This window comes from Hippopotamus amphibius, chromosome 4 (genome assembly GCF_030028045.1).
Source record: "Hippopotamus amphibius kiboko isolate mHipAmp2 chromosome 4, mHipAmp2.hap2, whole genome shotgun sequence".
In the NCBI taxonomy this organism is placed as follows: domain Eukaryota; kingdom Metazoa; phylum Chordata; class Mammalia; order Artiodactyla; family Hippopotamidae; genus Hippopotamus; species Hippopotamus amphibius.
Window position 1 is genome coordinate 61,499,295 of NC_080189.1, and position 25,108 is coordinate 61,524,402.

Here is a 25,108-nt window from a genome sequence, read left to right on the forward strand (position 1 = left end):
CCTGGGGTCAATAACAAGCCGCTGCTCAGGATTAAGTAGCAGAGGAACCGTTTATTAAGGAGAGAAAGTACAATAGCTTCTGGCACAGACACCAGGAGGGGGTGGGGAGACCCACGATGGAGTTGTACATGTGTCTTATATACCCTAAAAATAGAGGAGTTAATCATAACCCCCACCTAGTTACCTCTAACTATAGGAATTTACAACAGTAGTAGACTGATTACTAAAAACAATGACTTTAGCCCGAGGATTCAGGATTGATCGTTCCCGGAAGGGTCATGATATTCATCAGAGTTTAGGAATTTCTTAACTCAGTGATCTGGGACGTCCCAAGCAATCACTGCCCTAGCTTATAATTAAGATTATGAAGGGGTGTTGTAAGAATCAATCCTAAAGAAAGAAGGAGCTTTAAATCACATTCTCAAGTTTTTCCACTCTTCCCCCAGCTGGTGGGGCCCTGAAGCTCTCACAGTGAAAGTAGAAGCTGGACAATTACACATAAAATAATTCTTTAATAGATATAGTGCCAAAATTATGTAAAGACCTGTGCAAGGATGATCACTGCAGTGTTGATTTCAACACACTCCATAAAAACTGTATGAAACACTGTATATATGCCTTAATAAGGATCTGGTTGAAATAATTACCAAACATTCATGTGATGGAATGATATGTATCCTTTAAAATGTGCTAGTTAGAATATCTCCGGGATATGTTGCTGGATGAAAAAGCAAATTGCCAACATAATATGGTGTAATTGAATTTGTGTGTGTGTGTTTGGTGCAATCACATAAGGATATATGTGATGGTATATGCATGGAAAAGTTTCGGAAACAAAAACTGGCAGTGGAGGTGATTTTGTGGAATGGAGTAGGAATGAAGAATGTTCAGAGAGGAAGGTTTTTTACTTGAATTTCTTTACCCTTTTGTATTGCTTGATTTTCAAAAAAAAAAAAACAAAACAAAAAACTGGTAAGCATGCATTACTTCTGTAATGAAAATAAAATAATTTAAAATATTCCTTAAAAGCTACTTAGCAGAGAGAAAGGGAAACAAGGAAAACCTAGGATGGCAAGAGATAATTAAGAAATTAAAATCCCCCTGGGACATTATATGCTCAGCATTTGCAGCAGTGGTTTTAGAACATGATTAACATTCGTGCATCCTAGGAGTGCATCCTATAAATATGAAGTGATTAAAAAACATTTAGAAATGGGCAAGGGAACTGAATAGACATTTTTCCAAAGAAGATATACAAATAGCCAACAAGTACATGAAAAGATGCTCAATGTTACTAATCATCAGGAATATGCAAATCAAATGCAATGAGATACCTCAGATCTCTTACAATGGCTATCATCAAAAAGATGAGAAACAACAGGTATTGGTGAGGATGTGGGGAAGAGGGAACCCTTGTGTGCTGCTGGTGGGAATGTAAATTGGTATAGCCACTGTGGAAAACATTATGGATGTTCCTCAAAAAAGTAAAAATAGTATCATATACTCCAGCAATTCCACACCTGGGTATACATCCAAAGGAAAAGAAACCACTATCTCAAAGAGATATCTGTACCCACATGTTAATTTGCAGCATTATTCCCAATAGCCAAGATGGAGACAGCCTAAGTGTCTGTCAAAAGAAGAATGGATAAAGAAAGTGTAGTAAAAATATACAGTGGAATAAAATTCAGCCTTGAGAAAGAAGGAAATCTTGCCACTTACGACAATGTGGATGGACATCAAAGGCATTATGCTAAGGGAAATAAATCAGACAGAGAAAAACAAATACTATATGATCTCACTAATATGTGGAATCTAAAAAAGCCAAACTCACAGAGGCAGAGTGGAATGGTGGTTAGACTACAATGGGCTGGGGAGTGAGGAAAATGGGGAGGTATTGATGGAAGGGTACAAACTTCCAGCTATAAGACAAATAAGTTCTGGGGATGTAATGTATAGCAGAGTGACCATAGTTAATACAGAATAATAACATGTTATAATACATAACAATAACATACTTGCTAAGAGAGTATATCTAAAATGTTCTCACCACAAAAAAGAAATGGTAATTATATGACAAGATCGAAGCCCTTAGCTAATGCTAACAGTGATCATTTTGCAATATGTAAGCGTATTAAACTGACACTGTGCATCTCAAACTTATACAATGTTATGTCAATTATGTTTCAATAAAGCTGGATAAATAAATAAAGGACCAAAAAAATTTCAGCCAGTTCACAAGTACATTTGGATTTGATATATTTTAATCTGTCTGTAACTGTGCAATTTGTGGATGACAAGTAGAAAAATAATTTTTAAATAGAGTGGCATAAAAAACAATACATTCTGTTTTCAATAGTAGATAACTAAATAAAAAGGGGTTCAGTAGTACCTGTACCAACTTAAAAAGAAACTTTTTATGTGATAACAAGTATCCCAAGAGCTTACCTGTTACCTGAACCATTTTACTCCAAGTGTGGTCCACGAGCCAGCAACATTTTCATAATCACCAGGCACTTGCTTGAAAAGCAGAATCACCAGCCCCAGGAAAACCTGCTAAGTCAGAATCAGCATCAAACAAAATCTCCAGATGATTCATAGACACAATAAAGTTTGAGAAGCACTGTATTAGTTCTTAGAAGCACTTAAAATTTAGACCTCCTTGGCCCAATCCCATTTTACTGAATTAACTAGAGATTTGGTTATCCTGAAATTGAATGGCTTACATCCCAATGACAAATTTAACAAACAACAATAAAGTCCACTTTTTTTTTTTTAGCAGTTACTATATGCATGGCACAATAGATACTTTATAAATATTTTCACAAAAACTCTAAAGAAGTATGTATTATTGTTCTTCCCATTTTTTAAGGAGTCAAATGAGATTTAGAGAGATTAAAGTCTCACAGCTGATAAATGAAAAAACTAAAATTTAAATTCAGATCTGATTAAAAATTCAGTTGTTTCACTATACTCCATGGGCTTTTCAGATATTATAGCTTTGATGCTATGGTAGAGCATTTATTACACTTTCGACAAATCATTAAACAGGAGATTTAAATTATAATTAATTAATTTAAAGTTATAGTCATTGCAGAACATAGAATAACAACAATAAAAAGGGGGGAAAAGTTAGATCATAACATATGAGCCAGCCAATCATGTATTGTATTTTATTGCAAATACACACACACACACACACACACGGTTTTAGTTTGCATAGTACTTTGATTTATCAGTGTATTCAGAAACCTTACAGTGAAGATTTTCAGGCCTTGAAATGCAGCCAAATGAAACATTTTGTTCAAATTTCAATTAAGCATAAATAAAAAATAGGTTTATACAAAAATAAGGGTAGAGTTTTTCAATATAGAAAGTGTGCAAATGTATATAAACTAACTTCTTTTTTTTAAATTTTTATTGAAGCATAGTTGATTTACAATGTTGTGTTAGTTTTAGGTGTACAGCAAAGTGAATCAGTTCTACATATATCCACTCTTTTTTTAGATTCTTTTCCCATATAGGGCACTACAGAGTATTCAGTAGAGTTCCCTGTGCTCTACAGCAGGTTATTACTGGTTATCTATTTTATATACAGTAGTGTGTATATGTTAACCCAATCTTCCAATTTATCCCTCCCTTCCTAAACTATCTTCTAAGTGGATCTTGTCTTTCCTGAAAGAAATGCTAAAGTAGAAAATCAGTCTGAATGGGAAAAATATTTTTTCATTTATCATAAGAAAATGACATTTAATTTATTCCCTTACTTTGAAGACTAATTAAACTTCAGGTGGAATTCAGTTTGTAAATGCATATTAGCACAATCATCCCCAATGCACACCTCTCCCAATTATAAGGCTTTTACCCACTGATCTGTGTTAGCTCCTACCTTGGACCTTGGACTTGAACTCAAACAATTTTTGTTGGAAACAAGTGTTGTTCTGGCCAGATAAAATCAGTCTTTTCTTATTGCTACTACAAGAAGCAATAGAAGGCTGTCTACTGACCCCAGAAATTATGTATTTTCAGCATGACTGGACTTATGTGGGTATGCATATGTCCAGTCATGCTGAAAATGTTAAAATAGGGAACTACGCCAAGGTGAATATAAAGGATTTAATTCACTACTAGGTCTCTAGAGCCTATCCTAGACTGTGCTTCTATGATTCATGGTACCTGTTGAAAAGTTGATTGAATTTGGCATTTGTGTTCAATCAGCCACTATATCCTTTTAGTTCTGTGTGTGGCTGAGAGGGCACCTAATTAAAAACTGAATAATAAGAAAGTATAAAAATAAGAAATAGATCTACCTGACAAGGGAGGCTTAAAGAAAGAAAGAAAGAAAGAAAGAAGGAAAGAAAGAAAGAAAGAAAGAAAGAAAGAAAGAAAGAAAGAAAGAAAGAAAGAAAGAAAGAAAGAAAGAAGAAAGAAAGAAAGAAAGAAAGAAAGAAAGAAAGAAAGAAAGAAAGAAAGAAAGAAAGAAAGAAAGAAAGAAAAAGGTCAAATGCATGACAATTCTCATTGAGTATCAAAAACATTACTTATCCTAAGTGTCTAAGTTGTCAAAAATTCATCCAATATTAACACTCCAACACAAACAGAGTAAACTTAAATTTCAGGTATCAGAGAAATACTTGATTTTCCATTATAAAAGAAGGTGAAATTAGTGAGTATCTAACATGGGTATACTGGGGAAATACAATTAAACAAAACCTCTCCACAAAGGTTGTGGGAAAAAACGTTTATTATTGGAGAAGCATTATACCAGAATGTGAGGTTCTTTGAAGGCAATAGACTAAGAGATTGCAAGAACAGAAAGGAATCTCACCCTTTTCTATAGCCAAGCATATACAGCCCATCACTTACATGTTCAAGATAAACAAAAACTAACTAGTCCTCAAATAAGAGGACTTGATAGCACCGTTTATCATACACAGTTTATCCTAAGGTTACCTGGTAATTGGGGTGACTATCTGTGTTAGCTCATTGGCTTTATCCAGAGGAAGAACAAACTCATATATTTAGGATGGGACATAGTTTTGCAACATGGAGCAAGGGGCCCACTGAAGTTAGATTCCCACAATCCCCAGAAACTGGGAGACAGGGATGCTATATCCCTTGATGTTTTCATTTCAAAGAAATGTCTCCCAAGCCCTTGAGAAATACAGGTCATAAAGCTAACGAAAGGCCTATTTAGTCTTCAAAAGCATGTATCTATGTTTCAGAGAGAGGAGAATGTACATACAAATCACAAGTTTTCTAACGCATTTCTAAAGTAAATGCTGTGAGAAAAAGTAGGGGCAGGTCTCTGCCCTCATTTTCAACAGGGAGAATTAAGCCTCTTATTTTTCATTTGTATTTGTCCTCAGAGGTGGCAAAACACACTCAGAGAGTCTACTTTTCCCACAAGCACTAAAGAAATGGATAAGAACACCTGATCAGGACATGAAAAGCCTTCATGAGGTCACAGAAAAGCTTTGGCTTTGAAACTTGGATCAAGCCACATGAATTTTCTGGACCTCAGTTTCCTCATCTGTGAAGGGAGGATATGAATGCTTCCCTTGTTACCGAGTCCAAGCTTGCTCTGCTCGCCGCACGACAGGCCCATGAATCGGCGACACGGTGTTGAGGCAAGGAAGACGACTTTATTCAGAAAGCCGGCAGACCGAGAAGATGGCAGACTAGTGTCTTCAATAAACCATCTTATTGGGGTCTGGATGTCAGCTTGTTTTATAGAATCAGAGAGGGAGAGGCCATGAGGAAGTAAAGTTAAAGGGCCATCAGTCTTACAAAAGATCTCCAGGAATGGCTGGGCTTAAATTTCAGCCATTCACACGGGTGGGCAGGGCAGACTGTCTGCTGGTGAGCTGAACAGAAGCACTTTAGTTCAGCATTCAGGTAGAAGGGCAGTGTTCCCCGAGGCAGGCCACCATATATGAGTATAATAACAAAAGCAGCAAAAAGCAAAGGCCAAAGTCAAAGAAACAGATCCAACATGGAGTCCAATTTAGCTCTATGCGGTTACAACCTCACAGGATTGTTAGAAATTAAATGAAATATAAAAAATTAAATGCATCTGAAGTGCTTCCTAAACCATAAAGCGCTGTCTCAATAAGCAGTGCTCTTTACCATGTGCTTTCAGTGAGCCTGGGAATGCTTCCTTGCAAAGAACTCCTGCTATTCCCTGTTGTGCAAAACCCCACTACCAGGGACTCGTTCTTTCTCTCCTGAAAAGGCAGATGCTCTCAGACAACTAACACACTAGCATCATGTCCAAGTCAGTGAGAATATGTTTACCCTCTGTAGGCTCCAGAGAGCAGGGTGGAGGTCAAAGCCACAATGGGCTGCTGGACTCTCTAGGGGGAGAGAGGTAGAAGGAGTTGCGTCAAAAAAAGCACAAGGACTACTGCTCAATTCTTTTCAGAGCTAGCCCTGCCCCAAGGTCATGTAGAAAAGACACGATGGAAGTTCTTAACCCCCAATCATTCTGGAGGCAGATTACTTCCTGTTCTTAGGAGACATAGGACATTCGTTTCTAAACATTCCCATTGTGCAAATTTTCTCTATCTAAATTATGAAGTGGCCTAATTCCACTGTTTCTAAATTTTGAAATTAGAGTTCATTAAGGAGGGGCATAATTATATCATGTATGAAAGGGGAACCAGAAGATTATCCAATGTTCAGGAAGTGATATTATTGCTATTTTAATAGGCTCAGGAAGAACATACATTGTCTTCACAGATCTGTGGCTCAACAAAGGTCTATTTCCCAGAAAGGCTCTGTGCATCCCAGCTTGCATTTCCTTTTACAATCCTGACTACACCCCATAAAAGGACAGCCCAGCCTGAAGCTGAGCATCTCAAGGTAGAAGGTAAATTTAGAACAAGGCGGTTCTGGCATAGAGCTCTGTTCTAAAACACACTGAAAGGTTTGCCAACATGTGGAAAACTTGCTGTCATAAGGAAACTGAGGCAACTACTCAATGACATCATAATCCAGTTTCTGCAAGTTTTATTGTATAGGGTACTGTCAGAATCAGGCTCTGCCTAACATGGAGCATGTTATATGTACATATGTGCTCCCACATACTAATTCCTAAGGCGGAAAAGAGAAAACTGTAAACAGTTGTGGTTGGAGAGGGATGTACTTAAATTTAAGAATAGTAAGCCAATAATAGCTGACATTTGTAGATACCCAAGGGACCAGGCACTATTCCATTGGCTTAGCATCTATTAATTCATTCAATCCTTACAGCATTCCTATGAGGCAGGTACTATTATAACCTCATTTTAAAGAGAAGGAAACTCAGAAAGCTCGAGTACTTTCCTAAGGTCACACAACAAGTAGAGGTAGAGTTGGGATTCAAATTCACCCAGTCTGGCTCCAGAATCCAGGGTTCTCACCATTCTGATATGTTTCTTTTCAGGGGTCTTAAAGCAGAACTTTTGTTACAAATCTAGTACTTACATTCCAATCTGCTGCTTTATTTTCTGCTCTAGGTGGTTCAGAGCATAAACTTTTTCTGCTCTGCAATATTTAAAGATTTGTTTTTCCCAGTTCACAGTAGGGAAGCTTGTTCATACAGGTAGGACTATTTACACAATCAGTAAGTTACTTTATTTGCAAGTGGAATACAAGAGAAATTTGATCTTTTGTCACCAAACTAAAGTTATTAATTTACCCTATGATAGTTTCTGTAACTTTGTCTTCATGTGCTTTTGATACGGCCGACATATCACCACAGTGATTTAAACAAATTAATGAGATTAACAATTGTTCAAGGCAGTTATTTCTCTCCTATCAGATTAGCTAAATTCCAAATGATGCTAAGAATAAGTAATAAACTTGCAGTGATTGCAGCATCATTAATATCATACTTATTTTTTTGTACTTATTATAATTTTTTATATTAAACAAAATCATTTAGAGTAATACACATATGTTGCAATTTATTCCACCCTGACTCTCAATCCCCTAATTTATTCTCAGGCCAAAACAGTACTGTTTTAACAGTTTAAAAGAGAAAAACCATATAATCTTCTAAATGAAGATTTGTAAATATCCATTTTATAAATTTCAACACTTGTTCATGGTTAAAAATAATGCGTAAGTCAGGAACATAAGGAGTCATCTTCAGCCAGATAAGGAGAATTTACCATTCAAGTCAGGAACTAAGCAAGGATGCCTGTTATTACTACCACTCAAGGTAGTAATAACAAAGAAATTGGGTAAGACAAGAAAAACTAATAAGAGAAATCATTTTTGGAAAGAAAAAGATAAAAATCATCACTTTCAAAAGACAGGACTTTCTGCACAATCCAAGAGTATCAAATTTCCTATTTTTTTATAACTTGGTGGTGTTACTGTTTCTATTTTCTTGGAGATTTCCTCAATTTTATCTCCCATCACAGTTTTAATTTCCAAGAGTTTTTCCTCTCCTCTGAATGCTCCCTTTTTTTTAATCTTATCCTGCTCCTTTATCATAACTGAAATCTCTCCTTTTCTCTTTGGCAATATTAGGGTTTTATTTTTCCAATGTTTTATTATACTATTTGCTTTTTCTATTTCTTGAGAAATTCTCTCTCCCTTGCCCCTCCCACTTTGTTTGGCTTGTGTTTTTCTTGCCAGAGGCTTTTCTCAAATGTCTGGTGATTCTTGGTGGTTCCATGTGTATTTAAAGGTCATGATTGGAAGTTCCCTGGGTCAGGACAGTTTGCTGACTTGTAAGAAATTAACCATTTCTCTGGGTCACCCACAAGTCTCTGAAGATCTTTCTCTTGGATTCATTTCTTTCTCACAAATTCTGTTTAAGAACTATTAATCTGACTTCTAGAGATATTGATACTAAGCAGGAGAGAGGAACTAAGGTGTTCCTCCTTCCATATGCAGACCTTCACTCAATCGTCTGTTTTCTGGATGTGCCCGTACACTGTCCTCTGTTGTGCCACATTACCCTGAACTGTATTCTGCCTGGTTCAACTTCTCCAGAGAGAGAAGGAGTTATCTTGCAGCACACGGTGAGAGAGTTTCTCTATATAATCTCCATCTTCCAAAATTCTCTCTACTTTCTCTCACTTGCTATTTTCTTCTCTCCATTTTAATCATGTGTGGGTTTAAGGAGGCAGTGGAGATAAATGCCTTTGTCGATCTGCCATGTTTGTCCAGCAGCCCATGCTTGAATATTAGTCCAAGGAGCCAATTTCCAGCAATAACCTTGCAGCAGTAGCTCGGTATGAATGGATTATTAGTTTTGCAATATCAGAAGCTCAAATCTAGAATATTGTGAAGTGACTAGAAACAAAAGATGTAACATCAGAAAGTGTTAGGACTTCCCTGGTGGTCCAGTGGCTAAGACTCCACACTCCCAATGCAGCGGGGCCAGGTTCGATCCCTGATCAGGGAACTAGATCCCACATGCCACAACTAAGATTTCACATGCAGCGACTAAAGATCCTGCATGCTGCGACTGAAAAAAAGATCCTACACTTGGCAACAAAGATCCTACCTGCCACAACGAAGACCCGGCACAGCCAAATTAATTAATTAATTATTTAGAAAGTATTAAATTCTGAGAAGCCACTGTAGCCACTGCAAAAACTCTGGCAAGTTCTCAACTTGAGCAGTAACAAGATTGTTCAAAAGCCCTGGGAAGCAAGCCAAGAAAGAGAATTTCAAGGTCAGGTGTTCTTGAACTCTTGCACCTAAACAGCATGGGCCACTTCTAAGAAATCTCCTTACTTTATCCCTACTTCGTTAAATTATGGATCCTTACCCCAAAGATTAGAAGCCAGGCAGGGTCATCTGTAAGATGAAGGAAAGAGTCTACAGCTTTTCTTTAAAACCATTAAAGTATCAGATCTGTGAGATGACCCGCAAGGCCCTATGCTTAATCTGTGTGTTTTGGACAAAAGTAAATATCTTAAAACTTTAAAGCTTTTAAAATAGAGGCTCAGAGGTGACCCTAATTCCAGGCAATCACAATTGGATGAGAGGAACTGCCTTAATTATGGGAGAACAGGAAAGAGGAAGTAGCTGAGGTTACTCGGTAGTATAAAACTTAGAAATTAGACACAGAGAATCAAAGACATTCCCTGTGGTCATTTTCCATCCTCCCTGAGTGTGTTATTGGAACTGATGGATGGCCTTCAGCTTTCACAGTGGAAGAATGGCTGGGCCCCCAGCCAGCTATCCCTAGATCTCTAGAAGTAAGGGGAAAGGATTCAGATAATTTATAGTTTGCCCTAAATCAATATTTGTTTTTGCAGCATATCTAAAATCAAGTTTCCTGGTTGATGAAATTCAGAGGGTACAAAAAAGACAACTGAAAGCCATGGAAGCAACTTCAGATACTATGCAGGCACCAGCAGCAGCCACACAGACCAATTTTAAATAAATAACTGGCAAGGTATATAGAGCTTATTCTGTCAAAAATCAACAGATGTGACAATGACATTATTCACTTGAGGGGAAAGTCTATCTATCTCCTGAGCTCTCTTGTTTTCAACTTAACATAAACTGGAAAAACCCAACGTGATGTTTAATCAATAAGATGGGAGGTTGGATATAGATGTTCTCTAAAGTCCTGCTTCAAAAACATTGTAACCAATTCCCACTATGCTTTTAGTTCCAATAGAATGATAGTGCTATCATTCTTTTCATTTATTTTCATAGAGTAGCAGACATAAGCAGAATTATAATTCTGACATTCATAGCAGCACATCTTGGTAACAGATGAATTCTCTCTTCTTTTTCTTTCTTGCAAACAAAGGGTGTGAAGGGTTTTTCCCCATTTACATGGTGATACTAGCTTAAATCAGGTTCTCCCTGAACCAAGGATTTGGATACAGGTGATCTATTAAAGATGTGCTATCTAAGGAGACCAGTGAGGGACAGAAGAAGCAGGATTGGAAAAAGGTCCAAGTCAGGCGAGAGTGTAGTTCAAGAAGAAATTCCTAGGCCAGCCTGACCCTGAGGGGAGCTTGAGAAGAGAAACTACATCTCACAGTTTCTCCATCTGGAGGCAAGGAAACTGAGCTTGTTGGTTCCATTGCTCTGCTGTTGGTTACAGAATACCTCGCAGGGAGGGGAAGGCACTCTCCCAGTTCCTCCAGCTCTCCATTCTGGCTCCATGGGCAAACCTCTGAAGGTCACAGGAGTGGGTAATTAGCAGCAACAAATCAAGAGGCTGGAGGATGGATCCAAAGGGCATCTAGGCAGGGCACCATTGTATCTGCTAGGAAAGGCATTCACGCTGTGTTACTGGATCAGAAAGTTTCCCTTCTTCTTATAACACTGCCCATGAGCCACATCCTGTTTATAATCTCCTTTTGAGGCCCCCACTTTTGAGATCTGCTGCCTGACAGCCTCTAAACTCCAAGTCTTTTTCCCACACTGCACCATCTCTGACCCTATAGCATGTACAGCATTAAGCATTTTTATTACCAGCCTGTGAAAAGGATACCAGCAAAGGGATTCCCCAATCCAAGGGTGAAGGCCTGGTTGTGCAACCTAAGGATGAAAGCTCTTTACATGTTTTACTGGAAGGACTGAGAGGGATGAAGACTGAGTTCTTAGAGACATGTACGTGGTCTTTAAACTGGCCATAGGGCAGATGCACCAAGCCTGTGCACAGCCGAGTTTGGAGAATATCCAGATAGTTTTATGAAGCTCTCCCAGAGACTTCCCTGCATGACCCCCAGAGCTCTAGCTTCCAACCTGTGCTGGCTCAGGCCTGAGCGGGAAGACAGGGCAGAAGCTCCTACCAAGAACCACAATTGCATCATGAATGGAAAATGTCCAGGGTTGTTGGATTCCACTCCGGGATATAATTTGACATTTCATGTCCATGTGGCACTCTTTGTTTTCTTCTTTTGAATAATGAGTCAGCTTATAAGGACCAAATTATACAGTTTCTTTCTCTTATACTAAGCAGACCGATCATCCCAACTTGCCTTATGAAAATTCTTAAAAGAAAGTAGTGGCTATTGTTCTATTATGTGTTTACAAAATCTAGGAAGAGCTTACAGAAGAAGATAACATTTAGAAATAATGAATTATTTATTAGATCTTTGTTTGAACTCTGAAATCTGATCAAAGAGAAACTTCTGATACTTATTCTATTAATTATGAATGGCAAACCTTCATGCTTCCCGCTGAGAGTATTATTTCTTACAAATCAGCCCAATTCCCTTTGATCCTTTCCTCTGCATAGCAGTGGGCAGGAAATCTCTCCCTCCTTTGAGTTTGGCTCATGCAGTTCACAACCCTACCTGTGACCTTCCACCTGCCCAAATCTGCCCCACCCCTCAAGGCCAGTTGAAATGCATCTCCTTGAAGAACTTCTCCCAGGTTTCTCCCATTGAAGTTGATCTTTTCCTCCAATGATTCTTTGGCATTTCCATGATCTCACTTTTGTACTCCTGTAGTATAAAAGTACTCTGATAGTTGTTTTCCTATCTCTAAAAATAGATTTTATGTTCTCACTCATTTTGGCATTTCCATTGCATCTAGAGAGAAGCTGTACATAAAGATCTCCTAGATGTTAAGTTGAATTTACTTAAAACAATGTTTTGAGTCTCTACAATATGTTGCACTATACTAGGCACTGGAGGAAAAAAAAGATGTAGAAAAAGATGAGAACAACAGTTCTTGAACTACTAGCCAATATTTAAAAACTACCACATGTAAAAAAAGTTACAACAGATTTTGCTAAATATGGTAAAAGAGATGAATACAAAGTACCATGGGAGTACCACAACTGCCTATGGGTTGGGCAGTAGGTATCATCTCCATTAAAATGATAAGGAAGATGAGGCTGATGGATGTCACATGGTAGCCATGGTGGGTCAGGACTTGAAAGACACTGGTCAGGCTCCCAGACCAGTGCTTCTTCTACCCTTTGTGGGAGCTCCATCCTAGGCAAGGTCGGGGGCTTGCCCCTGGAAGAGAAGACACAACATGATCAAAGATTCGTGTAGTTTGCCCAGCGAGTCTGTCAGAAAATAGGAACCAAGTCTCTGGATGTAGACAAGTTTAACCTTGAATGTGGGCGGAGCATTCATTCCTTAAAGATCCCACAAAAAAAATTCAAGGATCAAAATACATGAAATGCTCCCCATATAGATTGCTGTGAGTTCCTTTTAGTGTGGTTTCCTTTAAAAAGGCAAATACTCATAATATTTTAACATATAAGCTAATTCATATTCTAGGGCTCTAAGATGCTTTTCTTCCTGTGGAGGAACCATGATCCTGGTAAAAATACTGGGCATAAAGAAATTTGTGTGTTTCAAGACCTGTGTGAGCAATAAAAAGGAGTGAAAAAAGGAAGAAAAGAGTGATGTGAGCCAGAGAGAATAACAAAATACAGGCCCTAGAGATGTGAAGGCAACGCTGGAGTTTTTTTTAGAAATCAGACAGACATGAGTTAACTTTGGGAAGTCCACAGAGAAGGAAATCACAGGAAATTATAGTGGAAGAAGAAAAATAACACAAAAATTAAGATTTTCCCTCTTAACTCTAGATTTGAGAAAAGCGAATGGTGGGAGAATAAACATGTAGGAAAAGACAGGTTTGTTCACCATCCCAGACTAATCTGCATGAATTCACCTTCAGCAGATGAAGTCCTGTTATCTCTCCTCAGACCTGCTACGGAGCTCATAGCACCAAAGGACCGCAGTCATTCTCCCTATAAACCCCCTCGCCGCGCTTCATTCTACAAACTTTAACAGGGCTCCTCCTGATATTTAAGTGACAGGTTGTGATTCTATACCACTCCAGTGGCAGCTGGAGAGAGAACACTGTTCCACACTACAGCCCCATGCCAGCCCTGACATATCTCAACCTCCTGGTGAGCCCCAAGAATTAGTCACTGTGGAATCTTCAGTACAACGCAGCTAATGAGTAAATAAAATCAAGAGGGAGAAAGATAATTGGGTTAAATATGCACTAGGGATGGAAAAACAGATGGGAGCATTAATCCTACTTATAAGATTTGGCTTCAAATCAAGTCACATCGTGACTAGTTAGGAGCAGCTGTTAGACATACCCATCAAAGGTTTCACTAGAAAACTCCTCGGCTTGATAAGATGCTAAGAGAGCCAAACCATAAGGGTATTTCTGTATCATCCATGCCAGTTTTGGGTAAAATTTATATTAGAGGCAAGTCCTTTATAGGTTTCTCTATAGGCTTTAATTTTATTTTTTATTTTATTTTATTTTTTAATTTATTTAATTTATTTATTTTATTGGTTTTGTTGGGTCTTCATTGCTGCACACAGGCTTTCTCTAGCTGTGGCGAGCCGGGGTTACTCTTCATTGTGGTTCACGGGCTCCTCATTGTAGTGGCCTCTCTTATTATGGAGCATGGGCTCTAGGCACATAGGCTTCAGTAGTTGTGGCATATGGGCTCAATAGTTGTGGCACAAGGGCTTAGTAGCTCCGCGGCATGTGGTATCTTCCTGGCACAGGGATCAAACCCCTGTCCCCTGCATTGTCAGGTGGACTCTTAACCACTGCGTCACCTAGGAAGTCCATCTATAGGCTTTAATTTTAAATGGAAATCCAACCATTACAGTCAGCAAACATGGGTTGACCCGACTGCCTATTTCAAAGCCTTCCATGTGTTTCCTGCAGGGACTCCCTCTCGCTTGGTCTAAACTCAAAGGCCACTCTTTCAGGGCAGTTGTGTTCCTCAAGAAAAGAACTATACGGCACACTCTGAATGGACAATTAATTCTCAGCAGCATAAAATGCAGTGCTTTATAACCCTGAAGTGTCACTGAAGGTGTTCTAAACAGTGAAGAAACAGTATATTTGGCATTTCTTGTAGAAATATGAGAACACTAGACCAAAGCAACATGTACTTTTCAGATCCTTCTGTAAAAGTGTTGTTTATAGACATCAGCTGTCTCAGTGCTGGGCTGGCCCCAGGAGAACCGGCAGCCGTCCGGGAAAAGGCAGAATGGGAGTGTTGGCATGTGGCCCCAAAGCACTACATTTCGGCCCTCTCTTCTGATCTCAAACCTCTGATCTTACTTCCATCTTCCTTGCTGGCAGCCGATGACCCTGTCTCTGACATCACAGAGAGAAGAGAAGCTATTAAATGGCCCTGAACTTCCCACCAACAAAATAAAAAAATCCCTCTAAATCGACCTGCATCTACATATATTGTCCCCCTCTTTCCTCTGTCATGTTGGCAAAAATGTCCTTCTCCTCTCCAAGGCCAGTCCCTCCCTGTGTTCTCCGGATCCCCCTTCTCAGCAACATATCTAAAGGCTTCCCCACCTCTACTCACTTCCAAGATGAATCTATCTAATCCTGTGACTCCAGTAAATTTGTGTCTCTCTGCATGACACTTTTCTGGAGTCCTAGATTACTTACTTGACAGCTCTGCTTGGAAGACCCACTCTCCCCCAGAGCTAACCGTGTGAGCTCCCTACATAAAAACTGATCCCACACTGGTGTTTCCAACCTCAGTTAGATTAGACAGCTCTCCACCCAATTGCTCGAGCCAGTCACCTGGAAAACTGTCACACTTTCCTGGCTCTTGCCTGTATGTCTAATAAATTACCACATTCCACACTATGTCTCAGGTCTACTCTCTCCAATTCCATCATCATCACCATAGACCCATCCACAACCATTGCTTACTTGGACTACTGCAATGGCTTCCCAACTCATCTCCTGCATTCATTTCTGCTGCTCTCTCCCTGCTAATCCATTCTCCATACAGCAGCTTATGTATCCTTCCTGAAAGAAAACACCATCTCATCATTCTCACCTTAAACCTGCTCAGTGGGGATTCACTGCACAGGAGTGTGGACATAATGCACATGGCTGTGCTGAACTGTCCCCCCATGCACCACTGCAGCCTCTTCTTTTGACTGCTCCCAATTCCCTCAGTGGCCTTCCTCACTCTGGTCCTTGAGCAGGCCTGGCTTCTTCTCCTATCAAGCACTCAAGGAAAGATTTCACCCTCACTGTTAGCCTAACTGCTATTGACTCTCAAGATCAAAGCTTAAATGTCTCTTCAATAGGGAATCCTTCAAAAATACTTCCGGGTCCTCATTTGTCCACTCTATGCCCATCCTCTAAATTAGATCCTACTCTTGGAATGCTTGCTGATTTTCATTCCTGTGGCTATCAGAATTACCTTGTCATTTTTGTTCATGGCTACATCTCCTTTGTTTATCTAGCACATTGTTTGGCAATGAATAAATGCTCAATAAATATTTCAATGATAAATGAATGAGTGAGAAGTATTATATTCCTAAGTATCATTTTTTGTAATCAACAAGTTGGAAGACATTCAAAAAAACCTCAAACAATAATCTGAAATTGGAGCTAAACAAAAAAACTACCAGTCTTCTTAAGAAACTTTCCTTTTATTATGCACCAAGCCAAATTCCACCAGGAATTAGTGGTGTGAACAGCAAGGTAAAAAGTTTATTTCCTGCTGAGGACAATGAGATTGGGCAACAGGTGATAAACCCATTGGGAGTTTCCCTTACTCAGTAACTCAATGTCTGCATTGTACATCTGTCTGTACAAGATATCAAACAATGCCTAGTATGGCTGTGGAAGGCTGCTCTTTTCCTCCCATGATCAGCCTTTTCATCAGTCAAAAATAGAGACAGTCTCAATCATGTATTTTTCGGCCTTAAACACCAGAAAGAGCTTTGGTAGATTCCTCTAATTCATCATGGGAATTTATCTTATTATGTGGACCCCAGACCACCAGCATCAAAGTAGCAAGAAAAGCTTCTATGAAAGACCTCACACTCCACCCAAAACCTACAGCTGTCTGTTGTGGGAGCACGGGATGTCAACAAAAACTCGAGTGATCCTCGTGACCTCGGAAACTTGAGAGCAAGTGACCCAGAGGTTGTTAGTCTCTGCAGAAGAGGATATAAAACATTTTGTTTCCATGGAGAAGCTTCTCGATTTGATTTCTTTTGATCCATCAAAAGAAAATGAATTAAGAGCCACAGAGCTACAAAAGGCAGCTAATGTGGGTTATATTTCAAGTTTTTTAGAAAGAAAAAAATAATATTTTTACCAATCATGATTAAGCCTAATCCCATTAATTACAGTTGAAATGAAAGATTGGGAGAGGCTGGGATATGGGGCTGGACACGTACCTGGAAGGAGGACACCCAGTGAACGAGCAGTAAGGACGTGCAGCTCAGCAGGCAGGATGGGGAACCATTCGGGAAGGCAGAATTCATGGCCTCAGTGGGCAGTAAAGCACAGTGATGGAAAGGGCGAGCAGGAATTATTTGGAGATGCAGATAGACAAACATGCACGGAGTTCAACGCAGAAGGGCATGGTGTCACATTATATTTACTAGAGAATCTGCTGCAGACCCTTTATCTCAAGCAGTCCTCAAGAAGCCCTGACCAAAAGTATTTAAAAGCTCTGCCTAACAAGCTAACCTACGAGACCTTTATAGAGTAGCGGGCTAATCAACTCACACAAAACAGGTGAGTTCATCCATGGAGTTGTGGATTAATTATCACCAGCTGGTTTATTTATAGCATGAGTAAGCACATTTATTTACCTATAATATAGTCTATAGATTGTGCAAGTATATACAATCTCTTGCAACAGATGTGTTTACAAGACTCATGTTTATAACAAGCCTCATGGTTAAATGCGACATTCCTATGGGATTAAATATTAATGAATCAACATTAAAGAGAAGAAATAATTCATGATAACAGAAACAGACCATGCATAGACTTAAATGTGAATAAGACCCCTCTCTTAAGATGCTATTTGATGATGTGCTTTAGAGGCCACCAGACATACATATGTCACACCTGTCTATTCAATATTTTAATAAAAGTGGTAATAACTAGATTTCTTTCCCCCAAAGATCTCTCATCAAATGCAATTGTGACTTACAGCTGTTTACTTCTTTGTTTTGTTTGTTTTTGACCAAGCTTGAACCTCAGTTTTAGGCTCAAAATCTTTATTTCTATGTCAGTTTTTAGCATGCACTCAGCTTGTAAAGGAATTTACAAGAGCAAGGCAACGCCCCAGTTCCAGAAGGACCAGAGAATTACATAGACTAATTAGAAGAGAAGCCGAGCATGGGGACAAGACATGAAATGCAGTTACCATAACAGGGATGTAAAAGGCAAAACCACAACCCAATAAAAGGCAAAAGTCCACTCACCCAGAGCTAGAGCCAAAGGTCACAGTAGGGCTATACAAAGAATTTAATGCCGAGCCCAGAGTGTTAAAGTAAAATTTAAAAGACTCTCTCTTGCCTAATGTCAAGACTAGTCCTAGAACTTGAGACAGAGATTGATCTTAACAGAAGCAGGCAGACCCAAGCACGGTTCATCTGCCTTTTATCATTTCAAACAAAAGCAGGAAATACAAAACAGTATTTAATAAATCGAGTATGCATGCCATGCACACACACACGCTCACACACATATGTGTACACGCATGAACCCGGGCACAAAATTCAGGTCATTATGACCAGCTGAGATAGATGCCCAGCACACCCTGTTCCTTTAAGCCAGTAGAGAACACCCATTAACCAAATACATAAAGCCAATAAAGGCAAGCCCTAGACACTGAAGACAATTGCCTAAGTCCCTCAGTTTCCATTCAAATCTCTGCCTTGTTCCTGATACCTTTTAACTTGTACAGCTAGTTTTCAACACGGGACCTGCCTAACCTCTGGACTTGTTTGACCTGATTCCCCGACATGGACCTGCCGTTCTCCCCATCTCCTCTTACTTCCTGCAGGTAAGACATTTGACCTTTTGAAATAGAACTGCTCAGTTAGGCCAGCTCTAGCCTGCCACAAAGGAGGTCCAGAGAGAGGGGGAGGGAATACATATGAAGGAACAGATACGAGATAGCAGATCCAAGTGGACACAAGACCAAGTAGGATCAAAGAACCAGAGAGACAATAACTTCATGCAGCAGAAGTCAGGCGAAGCTATGGTCTGTAACGGGGCTAGCACTCAGCAGCCGCGGAGTACACAGGCACCAAATAGCTTCACAAAAGGAGGCACCAGGAACTGTCAGCTGGAAGAGCAGGTGTAAGAAAAAGAAGTAAAAAAAGTATGAAATGGTGCTTTGTATACATTAGCCGCATAACAGACACCTGCTCTTTCGGAGGCCCAGGCCCAGCACCCTTCCACGAAACTGACTCTGGGGAATCCATCCCGCTCCCATATACATCTTGTGATTTGGGTGGGATGAGCATGACTCCAATTTCCATGGATGAACCCAGGTCTGTTTAATCCAATTATCACATCTCATCCTCCTAGTCACATTGATTGAATTATGGATGTGTGTTTAATAAAATCAAAGTCAATGAGAGTCAACCATCTATATGCTGCCGCTTCTGGGAAACAGACGCAGTCTAGAAGAAACCCTGGACAACCTGGACCGTGACGTGTGAGACTGTGTTGTCTGAAGCTGCTAAGACCTTTGTTTTCCTCCCGTAGAGTGAAAGCCTGGAAGAACAAGGGGACAATCATCTGGAGCTGATGCATGAAAACAAGACTATAGAAAGAAGAGCAGAGACATGGATAAAATAGACTCTTGTCAATATTACCTGAATCTCTGGTTCAAAAGTACCCAAAACCAACATTACTTCTCGACTTTTTAGTGACGTAAGCCAGTGAATTCCCCTTTCAGCTTATCCTAGTTTGAGTTGGGTTTTTCTGTCTTTTGTAAATGAAGCATATAACTGATACAGGAATCTGATAATTTATTAGTGAAGACTTCCTGGGTGACAGGCACTGCACTAAATAGTGTAGGTTGTGTGATAGAGCAAACAGATTTGGCTCTGGCCCTCACGGATTTATCATGTATAGTGAAGGAGACGGTACACAAATAAGCACCCCAGTAAACATGTAAGTATAAATTGTGATAAGTCCTAGGAAAGTAAGGAACTGAGTGATATTACTAAGAATAATGCGTGGATGAGAAACGATGATTAGAAAGAAAGAGGTACTGCAGTCAAGTACTTCCCTTGGGTCGGCCAGGCGAAATGCAAAGAACGAGCACCCCAGGCAAAAGGCATGTTTTCCTTCCTCTTACCTACCCTAACTGCTTTAGTTACAGCAACAAAACTATCACTGGGCTAGGAATCCAACCTAATGAACAAAAGTTACCACATCAGACTGGCAAATTATGCCATTTCCGAGTCCTAAGATTACCACCTACCAGCAATGCCACGATTAGAACCAGTTAGGCAATACAGAGATCCCAGCAACTGGTTTACTCACCTTGATGCCCACTACGTCAATAAAAGGTCCTACAGTTTTTTTAATATTATTGTGTTTGTATGTTATGTGTTTTTATTTATTTTTTATTTTATGTTTTTATTGAAGGATATATATATATATGTTTGTGTATATATATATGTTTGTATATATATTCTTTCCCAGATTCTTTTCCCTTATAGATTATCACAAACTATTGAGTATAGTTCCCTTTGCTATACAGTAAGTCCTTGTTGGTTATCTATTTAATATACAGGAGTGTGTATATGTTAACCCCAAATTCATAATTTATCCTACAGTTTTTGAAGTTACGTCTCAGGCGCGTAAGTTTGTTGTTCAATTGCTGGTTTCCTCATTTGCATATGGTTTTTCTAATTATGATGTCACTAACATAAGGAGAGGGTAATAACTCAGGACAGCAGAAGTAGCCTCTGAGCTGTTCGCTCTAAGTCAACTCACTGCTCCATTGGGTTGAACACCAGCTATTGTCCTGGCTCTTCTCACTCCAGTGAGAAACCTCCCCCCACCCCCCAAAAAATTAATATCCTGCAGTATCCTTTTCCTCATTTTAACTATTTTTTGTTCTTTTTCCTAGCATGTTCCTTGAGTTCAGTAAACATAGCCTATATTTCCCTCTTCCAATATGATGAATGACCTTCCAGTCTGTACTTATCAACAGATAGCACACGTGGAAGCCCCAAGGTAAGATAAAGTTTGGCTTTCCAGGAACCGGAAAGGTCAATGTGTCCAGTGGGTGATGAGGCTGGAGAGAGGCCAGATACTGTCCAGTCTCAGAGGCCACATTCAGGATTCCATGTCTTATCCTAATGCCAATAGGAAGCCAGTGAAGGGTGTTAAACAGGACATGAGGTAAGCAATCTTGCCTTTAAAAAAAAAAATCACTGATACAGTCTTTCTGCTAAATTGAAAACCGACCAGGGTGTTTGCTGCTGTAAGCTACTTTGAGAGATGATGAATAGATTGTACAAACTGAAGTGAGAAGTAAAAAGACCAGAAACTGGAAGATATTTCTTACAGCTCTAAAGAGTTGAAAAGTGCTTCCATCTCTCTCTCCACCTGCAAGCTTGCTGTGTGGTCCCAGGCATGCCACAGAATATCCAGGTCCTGTAAGTAATAAACCTCCTCCCACCAAAAAAAGAAAAAAAGAAAAAAAAAAAAAAAAAGAAGCCAAAAAACAAACCATTGAAGAGTGGAGAATATATCTTACAAGGAAAAAAATTATTGTCTTGGAGCTTTGGGAGAACATTGCTGCAAAAGACAAATTCCAGCTGCAGTTTTACAACTGTAAACTGTAGGCATCAATCTTTCTTTTCCTGGTACTTGTCATGTGAGGAATGAAAATAAGTTGAAAATAAGATCAAATGTATGAATTGGAACTTGTCACATGTCTCAAAGAAAATATCAGGCGAATGTCATTTTCCATAGGTAGCATTCTTCTGGACTTTAGGAAGTTAAATTTAATCCAAGCATTATTTTGTAAATGTCACTTATTGTCCAGTCCATTTTATTACTATAAGCACAAATCATTTTTAATAATGAGTAATATGCAGGGTGAAGGACAATTATAGTCCAGAGGTCTTACAAATCAACAGAATTACACAAAGTCCCTGAAGCAAGTCCATGAAGCCATAAGTTATGAAATTCAATTTGCTTAAAATGTCACCAATTCATCATCTCCAGTTTCTGTGCTCAGTAAGAGCAGTTCTAGAGCATAATGCTGATCCCAGGCACAGCTTCACCCAGCATTTAGTAATTCTGAGAACTTCCCCCCGCCCCCAAATCAGTTTTCCCTGTTCTTTAAAGTTCCCCACGTGCTGTATAAATGCATTAGTAACAAGCCAACAGCTTCCCCAACAAAGCCTTGTTTGAAGTACGAAAGAGTTTGCTGCTTCAAAGTCTTAAGCCAATTTTATTTAATTTCCGGGGCAAAACATAGAAAGTAGCAAACTGATTGAGGCACTTTTTTATTGAGTAGCAGCCCTTTTCAAGGAGGCTAATGTATCTAACCACAGCCCTTTAGCTTCACATAGTTCCATTACTGTACTTTCAGAATAACACTGTGATGGCCCACAGAACCATTAAAATGCCCTCTTTTGAAGCAGGTTACTGAAATCCATTACTGTAATGTGTTTTTTCCCACCACCCTCCCCGTACAGATTGCAGTCCCTTGGGCCAGGATTTAAGATTATTGCATGCACACACAAATAATCCATTGAAAATTCTGACAATTAATGAAGTGGTCTTCCACTTTAAAGGAAAAGTACTAGTGCCAGTTTTTCAAAAGGAACTAAATTTTATGTCTTACAATCATATAACTAATTGCTATGGGGGTTTTAGAGGTGACTATTTTCCTATTTCCTAGAACAAGGGATATCCAAAAACCCATCCAGGACTACAGCCAATTTTTACTGTCGTACTCCCCCCTCCCCACCCCACCCCCCCCGCCCCACACACACTGGTCTAGAGCCTAACAGGGTGCCAAGGAGAATCTGCCAGCAAGAGTCTTATCCGTTCAGGGAAAACATATGCCTATTTGGTGTCCTGAGAGTTATTTCCCTGTTTAAGGTACATGGACCTCATTAATTACCTGATGTAAATCTACAGAGTACATCCTAGGATCTGTGTGTCCTAAGCAAGTGCCACATATTTCGCTTCTCCCACTCGCATACTGCCTTCTGCACAAGGTAGCAGACCTCCTCTTACAGATACCAGCGTCTCTTCCACTCACCCAAAGGGTGAATCCTTTAAAACTCCCATGAAGTTAGGATTTCTAATCGTGTCTCTCAAAAATACACAATAATCATAAACTTAATCATACATCAATTTTGACTTCTAGTGTTAGCCAAGAATGTTCCTAAGTGTCTAAAGTGTTTGGATTCTGTTTTTATTTTAGCTTTTTAATTAAAAGACATTGTGATTCAGGATTCTGAGTCCCTTGTAGAAGAAAGGGAATAGACCTGTATAGAGGCACACAAGGAGGTTTCAAAGATAATGATAAAATGCTATTTCTTAAACTGGATACACGATTCTTTCTTATATCATTAATCTTTATAAAGATTATAAATAGTATTATTATTTTGTGTCTACTCAGTATTTTATAAAACCAGTTTTGCGAACAAAGTACATGGAAATAGCCCCTGTTTCCCTGTTTTCAATTTCCACACTTAAATTATTGCAATCTAATTGAAGCATATCAAAGGCGTCTGTGAAATTTGACAAGGTTACTAACACTTTCAGGAAAACCCTATGGGATAATTTTGTCTCTGAAAAGACTTTTATCCAAAGTTGCTTTAAGATGCTATTCTAATAATACTATGATATGTTACCATTAACATTAGAAGGAAAAAAATAGGAAGCTTTATCCCAAAAAACAACTTCAAAAACAAGTCGGCAATGGAAAACAGTATGGAGGTTCCTTAAAAAACTAAAAATAGAACTACCATATGACCCAGAAACTCCACTACTGGGCATATACCCTGAGAAAACCATAATACAAAAAGAAACATGTGCCACAATGTTCTCTGCAGCACTATTTACAATAGCCAGGACATGGAAGCAACCTAAATGGCCATCAACAGATGAATGGATAAAGAAGATGTGGCACATAAATACAATGGAATATTACTCAGCCATAAAAAGGAATGAAATGAAGCTATTTGCAGTAAGGTGGATGGACCTAGAGTCCGTCATACAGAGTGAAGAAAGCCAGAAAGAGAAAAACAAATACCGTATGCTAACTCATATATACGGAATCTAAAAAAATGGTATTGATGAACCCAGTGACAAGGCAAGAATAAAGATGCAGATGTAGAGAATGGACTTGAGGACACAGGGGCGGGGTGGGGTGCAAAGGGGAAGCCAGGACGAAGTGAGAGAGTAGCTTTGACATATATACACTACCAAATGTAAATTAGATAGCTAGGGGGAAGCTGTTGCATAACACAGGGAGGTCAACTCAGTGATGGGTGATGACTTAGAGGGCTGGGATAGGAGTGGAAAGGAGTGGAGTAGGAAGGTGGGAAGAGGTCACGGGAGGGAGGGGATATGGGGATATATGTATAAACACAGCTGATTCACTTTGTTGTAAGCAAAAACTGGCACAACAGTGTAAAGCACTTATATTCCAATAAAGAGCTTAAAAAAAAAAACAAGTAGGCACCATCTATCCCACAAATGTGTTTGTTGCACTTGTACTATTGCAAATACAGAGACAAATACACAGTCTCTGTCTTCAGGGAGCTAACAGAGAAGGTAGACAGATACATAAACAATTAATCTAATGCAAGATAACATCAAATAATTGCTCAACAAGGGTGTACACAGCATGCTATGAAGTTGAGTTAAAGAAGTGAGCCAAGGCTTCCCTTGGCAAACAGCATTTACATGATTAATTTACAATGGTCTAGGGTCAGCCGTTCACCCTTGCAGCTCCAGAATTTGATTTTATCAATGCCCCATAGTTGATCAGATTCAGAGACAATGACTCACACTCACCACCTCCCAAACATCTAAAGAATATAAATCAAAAGGCCAATTTATAAATTTACAATGAGAATTATAACTGTGGTAAGAGCAGATGTCCATGCTGTCTGACACATACCTCTCTCCCCATAGACAAGTTAAATGGAAAAGCCCTATTGTGAGAAAGGTGTTTGGGATACAAGAAGTCCCAAAAAGGTCAGCTAGTAATATGGTTATGTTTTTTAAAACTCATTTTGGTAGCTTGTTGTGTCCAGCTGCACAAAAGTGACATGCTTCAGGAGAGACCACACATTCCTGGAGTCCTAATAGGAAACCTTATCCTCTACATTGGACCAGATGAGCATGGTCA

At 39.3% G+C, this 25,108-nt stretch overlaps 1 pseudogene; it reads right to left on the minus strand.

Annotated features, from left to right (window-relative positions):
- Window positions 1-14,124, minus strand: part of LOC130851879 (ATM interactor-like) — a 46,887-nt pseudogene extending 32,763 nt beyond the window's left edge.
- Window positions 14,125-25,108: the final 10,984 nt, after the last annotated feature.